This window comes from Sorex araneus, chromosome 1, assembly GCF_027595985.1.
Source record: "Sorex araneus isolate mSorAra2 chromosome 1, mSorAra2.pri, whole genome shotgun sequence".
NCBI classification, from domain to species: Eukaryota; Metazoa; Chordata; class Mammalia; order Eulipotyphla; family Soricidae; genus Sorex; species Sorex araneus.
In genome coordinates this window covers 73,036,914-73,054,585 of record NC_073302.1, presented here as the reverse complement: position 1 = coordinate 73,054,585, position 17,672 = coordinate 73,036,914, and the positions used below count along the sequence as shown (strand labels likewise).

The 17,672-nt window shown below is 39.5% G+C and overlaps 1 protein-coding gene across 3 annotated transcripts in view; it reads right to left on the bottom strand.

The window, feature by feature from the left end:
* The window catches only part of PIP5K1B (phosphatidylinositol-4-phosphate 5-kinase type 1 beta), a 354,670-nt gene that overhangs the window by 221,851 nt on the left and 115,147 nt on the right, over nt 1–17,672 (bottom strand). For all 3 annotated transcript variants that reach the window (XM_055132200.1, XM_055132196.1, XM_055132192.1), the window contains one exon: nt 10,255–10,339. The gene's annotated coding sequence lies outside the window, so the exon portion shown is untranslated. The remainder of the gene's footprint in view (nt 1–10,254; nt 10,340–17,672) is intronic.

Sequence of the window (17,672 nt, the reverse complement as noted above, 5' to 3'; positions counted from 1 at the left end):
AGCAAATCAGGAGACAGGATTAATTGTATGAAACATATACAGATGCTAAATTATAACACTGTGTATCTGGAATTTATATAATGTGATAAACCAACGCTAGTTACCTGAAAAACATTTACTTACAACAATGAAATAAAACCCATCAAGAATAAGAAGATGAATTCTGATAAGGTTGCTCATTGAAACTATTACAGCTTACCTATCACATCACGCTCATATAATGTTTTCAATTTCATGTTAGCCCAATCATTCATATTAGAAAATAAAGCTTGCAGGGACAGATATTTTATAACCTACTGCTGCCCAAGCTGCATGTGCTAGATTACTTAAGTTTTCTTTTTTCTAATAGTTTCATAACATTTTGGGAAGTTTTAAATAATAAATTATTGGAACAAAAAGTATGTTACTTCTCATAAATGTCAAAATATATATTTATCTTAAATTAATTTTTAGTTTTTTAGTCACCATGAATTACAATTACAAAGTTACTCATAATTTTCAGGCATACACTTTTCCAACAGCAATCCCTTCAACAGTGTCCACTTTTCTCCACCAGTCTACCCAGATTCCCTCCTGTCCCAAAGCCTGCCTCAGGTGCCAGGTCTTGCCCTCTCACCATTGTTCTAGTTTTCTCTTTAACTCATCTCTCAAGCCCTCTTTCAATAGCAAGCATCCTACTGAAGAACTGCTTTCCTGTTCTTCATTTCTAGCCTTTGGAGCTTTGTTGTTCTCTTATATCCCACTTATGTTTCTTTATATCCCATTTATGACAGAGATCATTCAGTGGTGTTGGTCTCTCTCCCTCTGGCTAACTTTACTCAGCATGATACTCCCCAGATTTATCTACATTGCAGCAAATTGCATGACTATCATTTCTTATGGCTGAGTAGTATTCCACTGTGAATATGTACCACAGTTTCTTTATATAGTCATCTGATCTTGGGCACTTGGGTTAATTTCAGATTTTGGTTTTTGTGAATAATGCTTCAGTGAACATAAGGATGCAGACGTCCTTTCTGCATTGTGCTTTTGGACCCTTGGGATATATTCTAAAGAGTGGAACTGCTAGGTCCTATGGAAGCTCAATTTCTAGTTGTTTTGTTTTTCTTACATACTTTTCAAAAACATTTAATCAAAGAACTATGATTTACAAATGTATTGATAGTTGAGTTTTAGGCATGTAATATTTGAACACCATCCCACCACTAGTGTTAATTTCCTAGTCTTTTTTTAAAATTTATTTATTTTTAATTAGTGAACCACCGTGAGGGTACAGTTACAGATTTATACACTTTTGTGCTTATGCTTCCCTCATACAAAGTTCGGGAACCCATCCCTTCACCAGTGGCCATTCTCCACCACCAGTAAACCCAGCATCCCTCCCACCCTCCCCAATCCCATCTCCCCCCACCCCACCCTGCCACTGTGGCAGGGCATTCCCTTCTGTTCTTTCTCTCTAATTAGCTGTTGAGGTTTGCAATAAAGGTGTTGAGTGGCCACTGTGCTCAGTCTCTAGCCCTCATTCAGCCCACAACTCCCTTCCCCACATGGCCTTCGACTACATTATAGTTGGTGATCCCTTCTCTGAGTTGCCCTTTCCCCAGAATGTGAGGTCTGCCTCCAAGCCATGGAGTCAACCTCCTGGTACTTATTTCTACAATTCTTGGGTGTTAGTCTCCCACTCTGTTATTCTATATGCCATAGATGAGTGCAATCTTTCTATGTCTGTCTCTCTCTTTCTGACTCATTTTACTTTGCATGAAACTTTTCATGCCGATCCACTTAAGTACAAAATTCATGACCTCCTTTTTTCTAACAGCTGCATAGTATTCCATTGTATAGATGTACCAAAGTTTCCTCAACCAGTCATCCGTTCTAGGGCATTCGGGTTTTTTCCAGATTCTGGCTATTGTAAACAGTGCTGCGATGAACATACATGTGCAGATGTCTTTTCGATTATACTTTTTTGCCTCTCTGGGATATATTCCCAGCAGTGGTATTGCTGGGTCAAATGGGAGCTCAATATCTAATTTTTTGAGAATCGTCATATTGTTTTCCAGAAGGGCTGAACCAGTCGGCATTCCCACCAGCAGTGTAGAAGGGTCCCTTTCTTCCCACATCCTCTCCAACAGTGGTTGCTTTTGTTCTTTTGGATGTGTGCTAATCTCTGTGGTGTGAGGTGGTATCTCGTGGTTGTTTTGATCTGCATCTCTCTGATGATTAGTGATGTAGAGCACTTTTTCATGTGCCTTTTGGCCATTCGTATTTCTTCCTTGGTAAAGTTTCTGTTCATTTCTTTGCCCCATTTTTTGATGGGGTTGGATGTTTTCTTCTTGTAGAGTTCAACCAGTGCTTTATATACCATTGATATCAACCCCTTATCTGATGGGTATTGTGTAAATATCCTTTCCCATTCTGTGGATAGTCTTTGTATTCTGGTCACTGTATCTTTTGCGGTGCAGAAGCTTTTTAGTTTAATGTAGTCCCATTTGTTGATCTCTGTTTTTACTAGAATGCTTAGTTCCGTGTCACCTTTGAAGATACCTTTATCTTCAATATCGTGGAGGGTTTTGCTGACCTTGTCTTCAATGTACCTTATGGTTTGTGGTCTAATGTTGAGGTCTTTAATTCATTTTGATCTGACTTTTGTGCATGGTGTCAGGTCAAGGTCTAAGCCCATTTTCTTGCATGTGGTTGTCCAGTTGTGCCAGCACCATTTGTTGAAGAGGCTTTCCTTGCTCCACTTCACATCTCTTGCTCCCTTATCAAAGATTAGTTGATCATACATTTGGGGTTGTGTGTAGGGATATTCCACCCTGTTCCATTGGTCTATGGCTCTGCCTTTGTTTCAGCACCATGCTGTTTTAATTGTTACTGCTTTGTAGTAAAGTTTGAGGTTGGGGAGGGTGATGCCTCCCATCGTCTTTTTCCCAAGAATTGTTTTAGCTATCCGTGGGCGTTTGTTGTTCCATATGAATTTTAGGATTGCTCGATCCATTTCTTTGAAGAATGTCATGGGTATACTTATAGGGATCGTGTTGAATCTGTATAATGCCTTGGGGAGTATTGCCATTTTGACGACATTGATTCTCCCTATCCACGAGCAGGGTATATGTTTCCATTTCCTCATGTCCTCTTTGAGTTCATGGAGTAGCGTTATGTAGTTTTCTTTGTAAAGGTCTTTTACTTCCTTGGTTAAGCTGATTCCGAGGTACCTGATTTTCTGGGGCACGATTGTGAATGGGATTGCTTTTTTCATGTCCCTTTCCTCTGCCTCATTGTTTGTGTATAGGAAGGCCATGGATTTTTGGGTATTGATTTTGTAGCCTGCAACTTTACTGTATAAGTCTATTGTTTCTAAGAGTTTCTTAGTAGAGGCTTTAGGCTTCTCTAGATATAGTATCATATCGTCTGCAAATAGTGAGAGTTTGATTTCTTCCTTTCCTATCTGGATGCCCTTAATCTCTTTTTCTTGTCTAATGGCTATCGCAAGTACTTCCAGTACTATATTGAAGAGAAGTGGTGAGAGCGGGCATCCTTGTCTTGTACCTGATCTTAGAGGAAAGGCCCTTAGTTTTCCCCCGTTGAGGATAATGCTTGCCGTACTAGTCTTTTTTTTTTTTTTAAGGAATGCCTATATTGTCTTTCAAAAAGACTGAAACCAGTTGACATTCCCACCAGCACTGAATGAGGGTCCCTTTTCCCCCACATCCACACAATCACTGGTTATATTTGTTCTTTTTGATGTGTGCCAGTCTCTTGTGTGAGGTAAAAACTCACTGATGCTTTGATTAGCATTTCCCTGACGATGAAGTGATTTTTTTCATATGCCTTTTGGCCATTTGTATTTTCTGTTCATGGAGTGATAGCCAAATGGGTAGGGCATTTGCCTTGCATGCAGCTGACCCGGGTTCTATTCCTCCATCCCTCTTGGAGAGCCCAGCAAGCTACCGAGAGTATCTCGCCCTCACAGCAGAGCCTGGCAAGCATACTCGTATTTGATATGCCAAAAACAGTAACAACAAATCTCACAATGGAGACGGTACTGGTGCCCACTCGAGCAAATCAACGAACAACGGGATGACAGTGCTACAGTGCTCTTCTTCCCATTTTTGTCAGGGTTGAATGTTTTGTCCTTGTAGAGTTCTAACAGTACTTTATATATCTTGGATATTAACTCTTTACTGGATGATTGGTGGGCAAATAACTTCTCCAAGTCTATGGGGTATCTTTGTATTCTGGTCATTGTTTCCTTTGAGGTACAGAAGGTTTTGGTTTGGTGTAGTCCCATTTGCTTGATCAGTGGTGATTCATCTTTAAAGATGCCGCTAGTTTCAATGCCATGGAGAGATTGCAATATGTTTTGTTCTAATTCTGGTCTGATTTGGAAGTCCTTCACCCATTTTGATTTGACTTCTGTGCTAAAATTTTTTTTATAGTTTTACTTGAGGGAGCGTGGATCCATACCTGGCAATGGTTGAGGGCTAATCTTGGTTATGTGCTCAGGGATCACACTATAGGTACTTGGGGGGGGGCATTCGGTACGTGGAATCAAACTGGCATCTGGTTGCATGCAAGCTAAATACCTTATCCCCTGAATTCTCTCTCTGACTCTCAGAAAGCTGTTTTAATTTTTTAAATAATGTCAGGTACAGGGTGGGGGCAGGATAAAAATTTTTATCACCCCACCCCAAAGCTCAAATCACTTGAGGAATTACATAGGTGAATATTTAGCTGACATTTGATCACTGAATAAACTAGGGATTTTATAAATAAAAAAGTCATTGAAAAAACTGATGTGACTATTCCAAATAATCAATTCTTTTGTCAAAATGAATCATGACTTAATAAAAAAAAAGCAACAAGGCAGAAAACACCAGCAATGGATGTGACAAAAGTTAATAACTTCTAAACATAAAAATACTATTTAAATTCTACAGAGCTCTCCTGTCTCCCTCACCTATTCAAGGTCATATTCCTGCAATTTTCCATTTTTCCCTCATCAGCAATTTTTCACCCCATTTCATTTCCATCAGCATTCTGCTATTCCTTTAATTTCACAAAATAAAGATGATTTCACACTCCCTTCATGTTAGTATTTCCCGCTAGTAGCAAAACTCTTTGTAAAAGATGCTTATCATACTTTTTCTTAATCACACTCTCACTAGTATGTTGCTCCTCCCGCTCCCGAGAATATCCTCTCAACATCACCAAATTATCAAATCCACTGGTGAATTCCAAGCCTCCATTTTGCTTGAGCTAACAAAACGCCAATATAAGAATCATTGCCTCTTTCATTAATTTTTTTCACTTGGCTTATAAAGCATCATACTCTTAGGTATTTTTGCTTTGTTCTTCCCTCACATGTTGGTTGATCACTTCTTAGTCTCCTCAGATTGTTCCTCTTCCTCTTTTTCTAATATTAGTATTAGAGTGTTCAAATCTCTGTCTTGGTTCTCTTTCCTACCCAGGTTCTCTAAAATTCTGTCTGGGGGATAGAACAGTAGTACTGAAGGTAGGGTGTTTGCCTTGCATGCAGTCAACCCAGGTTTGATCCCTAACACCCCATATAGACCCCTCAGCCCACCAGGAATGATCTGTGCAGAGCAGGAGTATGCCCTGAGCACAGCCTGGTTTGGCCTCCAAAGTAACAACATCTAAAAAATAAAATAAAATTCAATAATTTTTTATTTTTATAAAATAAAAATCTCTCTTCTTAACTCCAGATTACCCTGTCACATATCTTCTATCCAACCTAATATCTATTCTTGATCTCTCCACCAGAATATCTGACAGGCAACATTTGAAAACCTAAAACAGTCTAAGAAATTGCCTCCTAAACTTTCTTTATTTGTACCTGCCCCATCATAGCTGATAGCATATACAACTTCTTGTTTCTCAAGTCTCAAATCTTGGAGAGTCTCTTATGCCACAGACAGAGTATGAGCAAAGCATTGGGAAAACTGGCAGAATCCAATCATCATTTCTCTTCAGTCCTGCTGCACATGCCTGGACAGTCACCAGTCAATGCCTGGATGTTTTTGCGGTCTCACAAAGGGACTGCTCAGGGTCCCTTTGTCTTTTTATAATCTATTCCACCTTAGAAACCATTGATGTCTTTAATTATAATTGGACTGTGTAAACCTTCCTTTAAGACCCTTTTGTGGTTTCCCAATTCACCCAGTGTAGAATGAGGCCCTAACAGTGTGACCCTTTATGACTTACCAATTCTCTCTTCCAATTCCTTCTCAACTCTGATTCAACCCCTTAGTGCCCCCTAATTCCTTCCATTTCAAAAACCTTTGGCTGTTCCTCCAGTAAACCAACATACAGCTTCTTTAAGGCTTTTGCCTTAGCTCTTTTCTGTCAAAAACATCTTTCCTAGACACCTGGCTATCTTCTTTAGATCTTTATTTAAAAGTCAGCTTCAAGTCGAAGCTTAGCTCAACCATCTTATTTTATTAGTTTATTTTTATCTTTTGCCTTCTGGGTCACACCCAGTGATACTCAGGGGTTACTCCTGGCTCAGACGCTCAGGAATTACTCCTGGCAGTGCTCAGGGGACCATATGGGATGCTGGGAATCGAACCCGGGTCAGTTGTGTGCAAGGCAAATACCCTACCCACTGTACTATCACTTTGGCCCCATGCCTAAGTGTTTTGCGTTTGGGAAAAGAGCTGACCCACTGGAGAAAAGTGAAAATGTCACAATTTAAGGGTTCCACATCTTCAGTCAGACTGTATGCACGATCCCTGGGAAGGCTTCAATGAGCTGGCATCTTTAAACAGTTGGCATGGATTAGTGGCACCTTCCACTTTTTTTTCTTTTTGGGTCATACCTGATGATGCACAGAGGTTATTTCTGGCTCTGCACTCAGGAATTACCCCTGGTGGTGCTCAGGGGACCTTATAGGATGCTGAGAATCGAACCCAGGTCGGCCGAGTGTAAAGCAAACACCCTACCTGCTGTGCTATGGCTCCAGCCCCAGCACCTTCCATTTTTTACTATTAAAATGAGAAAGGTTTTCAGACTGTAGATATTTCTATAGTGATAACTTCTCAGTAGGATTACAAACAACTTCAAAAAAAGTATTATTTTTTCTAAAATTTACTATTTTCTTTAGGTACCAGGTGTACAAAGTTATTCTTTTTAATGATCTTGCTCTCATTTCTTTTGATGTTGATATATGTTGTAAGGAAGTTTGGGGGTCCACATGGTGCTATGGGGGATGGGAGCGGGGGCAGAAATCATATGTGTGTACCACTTGAGTCACATCCCTAAAAATAAAAATAACTTAAAAAATATAAAATAATACCACGTACGGGACTGGAGTGATAGCGCAGTGGGTAGGGTGTTTGCCTTGCAAGCGGCCTACCCAGATTCGATTCTCAGCATCCCATATGGTCCCCTGAGCACTTCCAGGAGTAATTCCTGAGTGCATGAGCCAGGAGTGACCCCTTGTGCATCACCGGGTGTGACCCAAAAAGCAAAAAGAAAAAAAATAATACCACATAGGACATAATTTCAATGTCCAGATACAAAGAGCTCTTAAAACTATTTGGCAGTTAATTTGGAATTAAATGTTTCAAAAACTAAGTGAACTCCTTGATGTATTTTTGTCAAGTGCATAGGTAGTATTTTTCAATTGCTTCTGTTTTTTTTTAAGTAAGTTTGTGCTTTTCTGTTTTGGGGGCCATATATGGTGATGCTCACAGGTTACTCTTGGCTCTGTACTCAGAAATCATTCCTGGCAGTGCTTAGGGGATCATATGGAATGCTGATATTGAACCCAGGTCCTGCCCAGCGTACAACTTCTCTAGCCTCATGGTAATTTTCAATTTAGAAATTTAAGATTTATATATTTTTCCTTCCTAAGAAAGTAAAACAGGGCATTTTATTTGAAAAATAGAGCAATAATTAATAAAGTAATAATAATAAAGTAATAATTAATGATATTTGACTATTTTATAACACATTTGATCTCTTCCAAATATATCATTATTATTAGTTTGGGGCCACAACTGGTGGTACTCAGGGTTTCCTCCTGCCTTTAAACTCAGGAATCACCATTGTATGACTAAAACTCAAACATAACAGTTTTGTAACTATAGCTCATGGTGATTCAATAAAAGATTAATAAAATTAAAATAAAATATTTTTTAAAAATTAAAAAAAATAAACTCAGGGATCCCTCCATCCTGGCAGGGCTCAAGAGACCGTACTAGGTGCTGTTGTCCAAACTTGGGTCAGCCACATGCAAGGCAAGCAATTTATCTGCCATACTATGTCTCTGCTCCCCCAAAAGTATTTTTTAAACAAAGTTGAAATCAAACATCATATATAATTTTGAATCTGTCCTTTTCATTAAACTTAATATTGCTTTTGAGTCACTAAATATTAGATAATGGAGTGTCAGAATAATTTTACCACAAACCTTAACGCCTATTTATTAATGGACATTGAATATGTTTCCTAAATTTCTTTGTTACCTGCTGTACTATTTCTTTGATCCCAAGGTCAGTGAATTTTAAAGAAATAATTCCTTTTAACAACACAAGATATATGCTGATTACAAAGAGAGGTCCTGAAATGTCACCTGACTTCAAAGGCTGTTTTCTACCAGGCAATGTTTAACAAAGGTCACAGAGACCTACAAAATAACCAAGGCCACCCAGCTAAGAGTGGTATGTAGATGTCTGGGGATGTTTTGGTAAGCAGCAAATGGCTGTCAAAATGGTCACAGTAATGATCACTATTTGTTCCTAGTCTCCACACCAGTTTCCACACATAGTTTCCACACCAGTTCAGGAACATTCATTAAAACTATGAAAGTCAAGGTAAATATGTATGAAACACATTATTTTTTAAAAAGTTACAGGGATTACAAGATAGTACAGAGGTTAAGGCTCTAGCCATGTACATGGCAGACCCTGGTTTGATTCCTAGCATTGCATATGGTCCACTATGCACAGCCAGGAGTGACCTCTGAGCAGAGCCAGGAGTAAGCCCTGAATATTACCAGGTGTGGCCCCAAACCAAAACAATAAAATTTAAAAATTATGTTCACATATATTCCTATATACATACAACGAGGAGGAAGAAATGGACAGAAGTTGATTACTGATGCTGGATTTTTTTACATTTGGGGTAGAGATTTGTATGTTAATTGATTATTTTATATTTTGAAATATTTTACTGGACCAATTTTGGCTAATATCCTACAGGTTTTAGGTATTCATTAATAGAATACCTAACACCTACACAAAATAACATTATGGTCATCACTGATTGTCCAATTTCAATATTGTCAAGGTATAATTTTTTTCCCTTCATATTACATTTCACTGAGGTGATGAGATTTACAATACTGTTAATGACAGTTTTATGCATACATCATCCCACCTCAGGGATCCTTGCTTCCACTAATATCCCAATGGTTCCTCCCATCCACCCAGGTACCCCAACCCCCTCACCCTCTAACTCAGTTCTGTGAACCAGCTCTCCAGTTCTGTTGCATGCAGCCATTTGTTGTTTTTTAACTGTGTATTTTTATATCCCACATGTGAGACAGCTCACTCTATCCCTGCCCTTCTCCTTTTGACTTCACTCAGCATGACATTTTAGAGACTTTGGGCATTTATTTCTATAGTCTGCTATCTCCAAGTATTCTACAATGAGTAGTTACCTTTTAAAGGAAAGCACTACTCTTAGTAGAAAAACAGCTCAACCACAGTAGTTAATAGTGGCGACAACTTCTCCTGGTTCTGCCTCTAAGGCATAATGATATTCACAAAATTTTCTATGCTTCCATTTGCTTGCCATTTTAAATTTGATAATGCCAATGCAAAAGGTCAGGAACTAGATATAGGATTTAGAATATCTTTAAATGATATACAGTAAGAAAAGTATGGACTCTACAATGAGTCATTAATACGACAGGCTCTGTTTTCTTTTTTTTAATAATTTATTTATTTCTAATTAGTGAGTCACAGTGAGGGTACAGTTACAGATTCACACATTTTCGTGCTTGTTTTTCTCTCATGCAATGTTCGAGAGTCCATCCCTCCACCAGTGTCCATTCTCCACCATTTATGAACCCAGTATCTCTCCCACCCCCCATCCCATCTCCCCACCCCACTCCGCCTCTGTGGCAGAGCATTCCAAATTGTTCTCTCTCTCTCCTTTAGGATGTTGTGATTTGCAATAGGGGTATTGAGTGGTCATCATGTTTAGTCTCAGGCTCTGTTTTCTTACCTTTGTAAACAAAATGGCAAGTCATCTGTAGCTGGTCGTGACTGGTGGCCTATGCATTGTTGAGACTGTTTTCCTTCCCAGCTTCCTGTTAAAAATAGAAATTATTGGTCATTATTTACTCATCTCCCTTTCATCCCCCCAAACTGATCAGCAGTAGCTGTAGGAATTCAATTGGTTAAAATGCAGTTAGAAAACCATACAATTGATTAAAACAAACATATGGGGCTGGAGCAATAGCACAGTGGGTACGGTGTTTGTCTTGCACGTGGCCGACCCAGATTCAATTCCCAGCAGCCCATATGGTCCCCTGAGCACTGCCAGGAGTAATTCCTGAGTGCAGAGCCAGGAGTAACCCCTGTGCATCGCTGGGTATAACCCAAAAAGCAAAATAAATAAATAAATAAGTAAATAAATAAATAAATAAATAAAACATATATAAATTGTGCTTCCATTATTCAAAAGTTAATTTTTTTTTGCTTCGAATCCCAGCATTTTCTCTTTGTGCTGAGCCCATAAAGCTTATTTTAATTATCTAAATGTTTGGTAAGACTCCCTTGTATTTGATATTTCTTCATTTTCTGTTATTGCTCTAAATAAAACTTTGGAAAAATCTATCTGGGAGCAAGACAAAGTTAGGCAGAAAGATGACAGCAGTTTGGGTTCTACAGAGCGTATTATAAAGCATAGATAGGACGTAAACCATATGACTCTTCATCAAGTCAGTGAATACTCTATACATGTCCCAATTTGACTGAGTATCCAAGGGAAAAGCAATAAAGAAAGAAGCAATCAGTTACTTAAATGCCCAATCAGTGTTTTTCAGTGTTTTACAGACCACAGCCACTTTTCAACCTTGTTTTCTTACTGTGGCCCTGTGTCCTATCATTCACTCCCTCCCCCTTATGCAATTTTACTCTCTGAATATCCTAGGGTCCCCAGAGGAGCATAAGAGCTCAGCTGAGAAACACAGGGTAAGATGACAACAAGTCAAAGGACAATCCCACAAACCCATCTTGCTACAATTATGTTTTTCTTATAGATGAGATTCTTGCTCATTGTGGCCAATTTTTAAAATATTAAGACATAAAATAAAAATCACATTCTAACCTTACTCCCCTAGATAAAAGGTTGATGTACATCATTTCAAAATCTTCCCTGTGCTGGTTAAAATACACTCACACACACACACATACATAAACACACACACACTTCTGTCTCTTGCTTTTAGCAATATATGTTAAAGTTTTTTTTTTTTCAAAATCTACCTCATTTTTAAGTAGCTCCACCAAATTCCACAAGACGGACTCTTTATCAGCCTGTTGTGGATTTTGTCTATTTGTTTGTTTCAGGGTCATACTTGGCTGTGCTCAGGGTTTACTCCTGTCTCTGCATTCAGGGATCACTCCTGGTGGGCTCAGAGAACCATCCGTGATGCCAGGGATAGAACCCAAGTCAGCCACATGTGAGGCAAGTTCCCTACTTGCTGTACCATTAATGCTCTCACCCAGAACACTTTTGTGGATGAACATTCAGACAGCTGCCATTACCAGAGCAGGAACAAACAGTCTTATCCAAACATCTTTAAAGTTCTAGTGCTTTTATTTCTGTGGGAAAGAATCCTCTAAGTTGGGGCCAAAACTTGAGAAGTTAACACCAACTACTTGAAGGACCATTGCGGCATTTCTCTGTGTAGAAAGACTGAGGCAACTAGTGCTTGAAATGCACCTGCTTACCAATGTTCCCATCAACACTGAGGCTTGTATCATGCTAAGTGAAATGAGTCAGAAAGAGAAAGACAGACATAGAAAGATTGCACTCATCTGTGGAATATAGAATAACAGAGTAGGAGACTAACACCCAAGAATAGAAGAATAGTAGAAATAAGTACCAGGAGGTTGACTCCAGGGCTTGGAGGCTGGCCTCACATTCTGGGTAGAGGGCAACTCAGAGAAGGGATCACCAAGTATAATGCGGTCGGAGGCCATGCGGGGGAAGGGTGATGTGGGCTGAATGTGGACTAGAGACTGAACACAGTGGCCACTCAACACCTCTATTGAGAACCACAACACCTAATGAGAGAGAGAGAACAAAAGGAAATGCCCTGCCACAGTGGCAGGGTGGGGTGGGGGGAGATGGGATTGGGGAGGGTAGGAGGGATGTTGGGTTTACCGGTGGTGGAGAATGGGCAATGGTGAAGGGATGGGTTCTCAAACTTTGTATGGGGGAAACATGAGCACAAAAATGTATAAATCTGTAACTGTACCCTCATGGTGATTCACTAATTAAAAATAAATAAATTAAAAAAATAAAAAATAAAAAGTCTCCCAATTTAACAAAGAACAAAATCCTGCAACTTACAGCAACATGGATTGAACTAGAGAGTATCATGCTGAGTGAAGTCAGTCACAAGGACAGGGACAGATACAGAATAGTCTCTTTTTTATGTGGGACTAAGAGATACATAGCAAGATAGCAACAAAGGATCAAAGGCAACAAAATTCACACAAGTGAGTTGGGGGGTGAAAGGGAAGTGGACTGTACTTCTTGGGAGAGGGAGACAGATATATTGGTTATGGGTGCAGTGATGAAATTATGTCCATGAGGAACCGTTATTAACAGTATTGTAGATTTAAAAAATAAAGTGCCGATTTACCTGAGCAACAGTACAGCAAGTAGGGCGTTTGTTTTGCATGTTACCAACCCAGATGTAATTCCCAGCATCCCGTAAGGTCCCCCAGCTCTGCCAGGAGTGATCCCTAAGTACAGAGCCTGGAGTAAGTTCTGAGCACCACCAGGTGTGGCCCCCAATAATAAAAACAAAAGGTTCTGGGATCTTATAGGTTTGTGCCATCTAATTTTTTTAAATTATCATTCTCTTACATTCGATGGGTCTGATTTTTTGGTATAGGTTTATTGGTGACTCACATTTTCAATTCATGCCTTTTGTTTACATTTATAAGATAGTGACTAACCTTTACGTCTATAATTAATTTGCAAAATATCCTTGTATACGAAACACTGTCATATTAGCTGAAAACTTATTGTTATTCTGTTGGCATTGTTCATGGCATTTCTTTTCAAGGAATCTGGTAAGTTTTCCTTTCTGGATTACAGATTTACTATCTTGAAACAGTCTCTCCCAGCCCTCCACAATGTTCCACATGTATTCTTCTGTAGTTTCTACTGACACCTTCATGGTTCTATTTTTAACATTAGATCATTATTCCAAATGACATTTAGTCTAGCTTCCCCTTGATAGAAAGCTAATTGCCTTATGACAGTGACTTCATAATATATCTTGTTCTTATTGGACAGAACTTGCCATATTTAGCATACATTAACTGGACTTATATATCATAGTCTATTTCTGGCTCCTGCTCTGTTCCATTGTCATACTTGTTGATTTCTGAGCTAATATGTTGTCTTTAATGTATAACATGACAGCATGCTTTGTCATCTCTTAGTTCAACCTAGTGCCTTTCTTTTCTTTTAGCTTTTTCATCTCCTTCCTCTTCCCTCTATGATGGTGACTGTGGTAAAGACCAAGAGGCTGCAGACACACTTGGCTATGATGCTCATAAGCTTTTTAGCTATGGTATTTGCTAGGGGTCATACATCAGGCCACGGGGATTTGCACTCCTTTAAACTGCAATGCTTTGTGAGCACTCTTATGTGACACAATCAAGGTTGAGGTACTCATCACGGCCACTGTGATGCTCGTACACTGCCAGAGGCTGCACTTCCTGGTCATGGTGGTCACACCAACCCTTTTTTTCATCTTTTTAAAACTGTGATGCTCGGGGCTGGAGTGATAGCACAGCGGGTAGGGTGTTTGCCTTGCACACGGCCGACCCGGGTTCGAATCCCAGCATCCCATATGGTCCCCCGAGCACTGCCAGGAGTAATTCCTGAGTGCATGAGCCAGGAGTGACCCCTGTGCATCGCCGGGTGTGACTCAAAAAGAAAAAAAAAACCTGTGATGCTCACCAGGATCCCATCCTTGCCTCAACCCCATTTTGAGGATGATCCAGAGAGAAATCACTGTGGTGCCAGGGACTGAAGACAGTAGAGCTGCCAGGCTCTCAAGCAACAAAACTGCCAGGACACTGCACATTGCAGCACAGGCAATCTGAACTTGAGGCGATTCACATGCACGCAGGTGCTCTAAGCCACTGAACTATTTCTTCTGCTCCTAGTCCCATATTTTCTCTTTCACTTTGGTTTTCATCTGGTTGGAACATTTAAGAAGTTTCCTCTGGAGAGACACATGGATGGCCCCTGAGAGCCACTCCATATCTGAAAATGCTTCTTTTGTCCTTCTATATGAAAAGCCTCTTGGCTAGTGCATAATTCTTGACTCACTGCACTGACATTTTTTTCTCCGGGGCCAGATAGTACAGTGTGTAAGGCATTTGCTTTGCATGTGGCTGACGTAAGATCAATCCCTGACATCCCATATGGTCCCCCTTGAGCACTGCCAGGAGTGAGCCCTGAGCACAGAGACAGGAGTAAGATCTGAGCACTGCCAGGTGTGGCCCAAAATAAAAAAATTTTTTTTTTCTTTTATTGAACAAGTGTAGCTGTATAGTGCTATATGTTTTAGAAGGATACCTTCATACTTTTTCAGTGAGTATTACCACACCAAGTCCTCCGCCAAAGTACCAATATCACTATTCGATTGGACTCACCCCTCTGGTAAACTAAGTTTTGAAGTTAGAATATGTGAGTTTGTTTTGATTTGCTTTATATGTTCCCTTGGTTTGAATCTTTACATAATGCATATGAGCAAAATCATCTGGCAATTGTCTTTCTCCATCTATATGTGTTTTGTGTGTATATGATTATATACATATACACATTTATACATGTCTTCTATATTAACTAATCTGTCACTGGACACTTATGTTGCTTTCCTACATTGGGTACCATAAATAACACTGTAGTAAACACAGGAATGCACATATTTCTTCAGATTACTGTTTCTGTATCCCAAAGCAAAACTAAACACATGAAATTACATCAAACTAAAATGTTTCTAACGAAACTACCTGTAAAACAAAAGCTATCCTATTGAATGGGAGGTCCTTCCACGCTTGAGAGAAGGGACTATTAGCCTAGGTATAAAGGGATAACAAATTTCCAGTAAAAAGAAAAATCTTCTCAAATTACCCAACAAAAAATGGGGTGAAGTGCTAAGAAATATTTCTTCAAAGAACACAAATGGCCAGCAGGAATCTGAAAAATGCTCATTATCACTCATTATCAGGGAAATGCAAGTTAAAATTACAATGAGATAATACCTCACATCTATATAAGGGCCTATGGGAATATAAAAAAAATTAAATGACCAGTGTTGGATAGGCTGTGGGGGGGAACGGGGGGGGTGGCTAAGGGGGCACGAAGGAATCTTGGTACACTGCTGGAATGCCATTTGTTTATTTTTGCTTTTCTTTTCTTCGCCAATAGCAAGTCCTCAAAGGTGTCACTGAAGCCAATATCATAAACTGTGTAGTCTGTTTTTTTTTTAATTGAATCACTGTGAGATACAAAGCTGTTCATGATTGGGTTTTGGTCATACAATGTTCCAACATCCATCCCTTCACCAGTGTACATTTCTCACCACCAATGTCCCCAGTTTCCCCCTGCCCCCCCTCACCCCTGCCAGCCTGCCTTTATGGCAGACATTTTTTTCTTTCACTCTCTTTCTCTCTCTTTTTGGGCACTTATGGTTTCTAATACAGGTGCTCAGAGGTTATTGTGTTTCTTTACCTACTTTCAGCACACAGTTCTCATCCAGAGTGATCACTTCTGACTATCTTTGTCATAGTGGTCCCTACTCTAACCCAACTGCCTTCTTCCACAGAACTTGAAGCAGGCTTCCAACTGTGGACCAAGAGTGCTGCCCCTCCCTTGTTTCCACTGTCCTTGTGTATTAGTCTCATACTACCTCTTTTTATATCCCACAAATGAGTACAATAATTCTATGACAGACATAGAACTGTTTTCTTTTTTGGGCCAGAACTAGAAACACTCAAGTCTTATTCCTGAACTCAGGAATCACTCCTGGCGGAGCTCAGGGGACCACACATGACACCAGAGATTAAACCTGGGTCAACTACATGAAAGGTATGTGTCCTACCTTCTGTACTCTCTCTCCTGCCCACAGCCTATGTTTTATTCTAGGTAGTTTACAGTTTCAGGTGCAACATTCAAAACTTTAATAAAAATTTTTGTTTTCTTTTGTTTGGGGGGCACTCAGTGGTGCTCAGGGTTCACTCCTGGTTCTGTGGTTGACGGTCACTCTTGGCACTACACAGGGAGCCATTTGAGGTGCCAGGGATCAAACCTAGACCAGTTGCATTCAAGAAAATGCCTTACCTGCCCTTGTACTATCCTTCCAGTCCCTCTTTCATCAATTTTGAATTCACTTGGTTTATAGTGAGAGCTAGCGATTCAATTTCACCCTTTCAAATGTGGTTATCCAGTTTACTCAACAACATTTATTGAAATCTGACCTTTCTCTATTTTTTTTGGGGGGGGCACTAGTTCCTTGTCCATGTATTAGAATTTTTTGGCTTTAATTTTATTAGATTAAGCCATACATCTATTTTATTCCAGTATCATGCTACTCATCACTTTAGCTTTATAATATAGTTTGAAATCAGGGAGCATTATACTTCCATTCTTTTTTCTCAGAATATATTTTTTCCAGCTATATAGAGTCTTTTGAGCTTCCATATGCATTTCAATGATTTTTGTTCTTCAAGAATGATACTACTATTTTGATGGTGATTGCACTGAATCTGTGTATTTCTTTGAGTAGGATTCACAGTCCCATTTTTTGTTTTGGGGTAACAATTGTCAAGAGTTCAGGGCCTACTCGCAGTTCTATGCTTAGCGGTTGCTCTTGCCAGAACTCAGGGGACCATATATTGCTGAGGATAAAAATGAGGTTTTCTGCATACAAAATGTATGCTCAACCCACTGAGTGATCTCTACAGCCCACAGTTCTTTTTTAAAATCTCTCTATAAATAGGTAATACTCATTTTGCTTCCTGGCTTACAGATGAGTAGTTTTGTGCTACTCTGGTGCACCTGTCTTGCTAACTTACTGGTTTTCTGTCTAGAAAACTATGATGGCTTTCTGTTCTCTCTCTTAAAACACAGCTCAGAAATTCCACAACATGATTTTTTCCCCACTTAACATGCTCAGTAAAGGGAAAACTAACAGGAAGTTGTTCCTGGAGAGCATGAATAATATTTAGATTATCTAGACAAGGAATGAATGGATTGTATATTCTCCAGGCAATCCTACATGAATATTATTTCTCATAACCAACCTTTTGATAAAAACTGGATAGTTGAACACTCAGAGTTATAATCTTTGGCAAGAATCTGGAATACAGAAATTCTAGCAG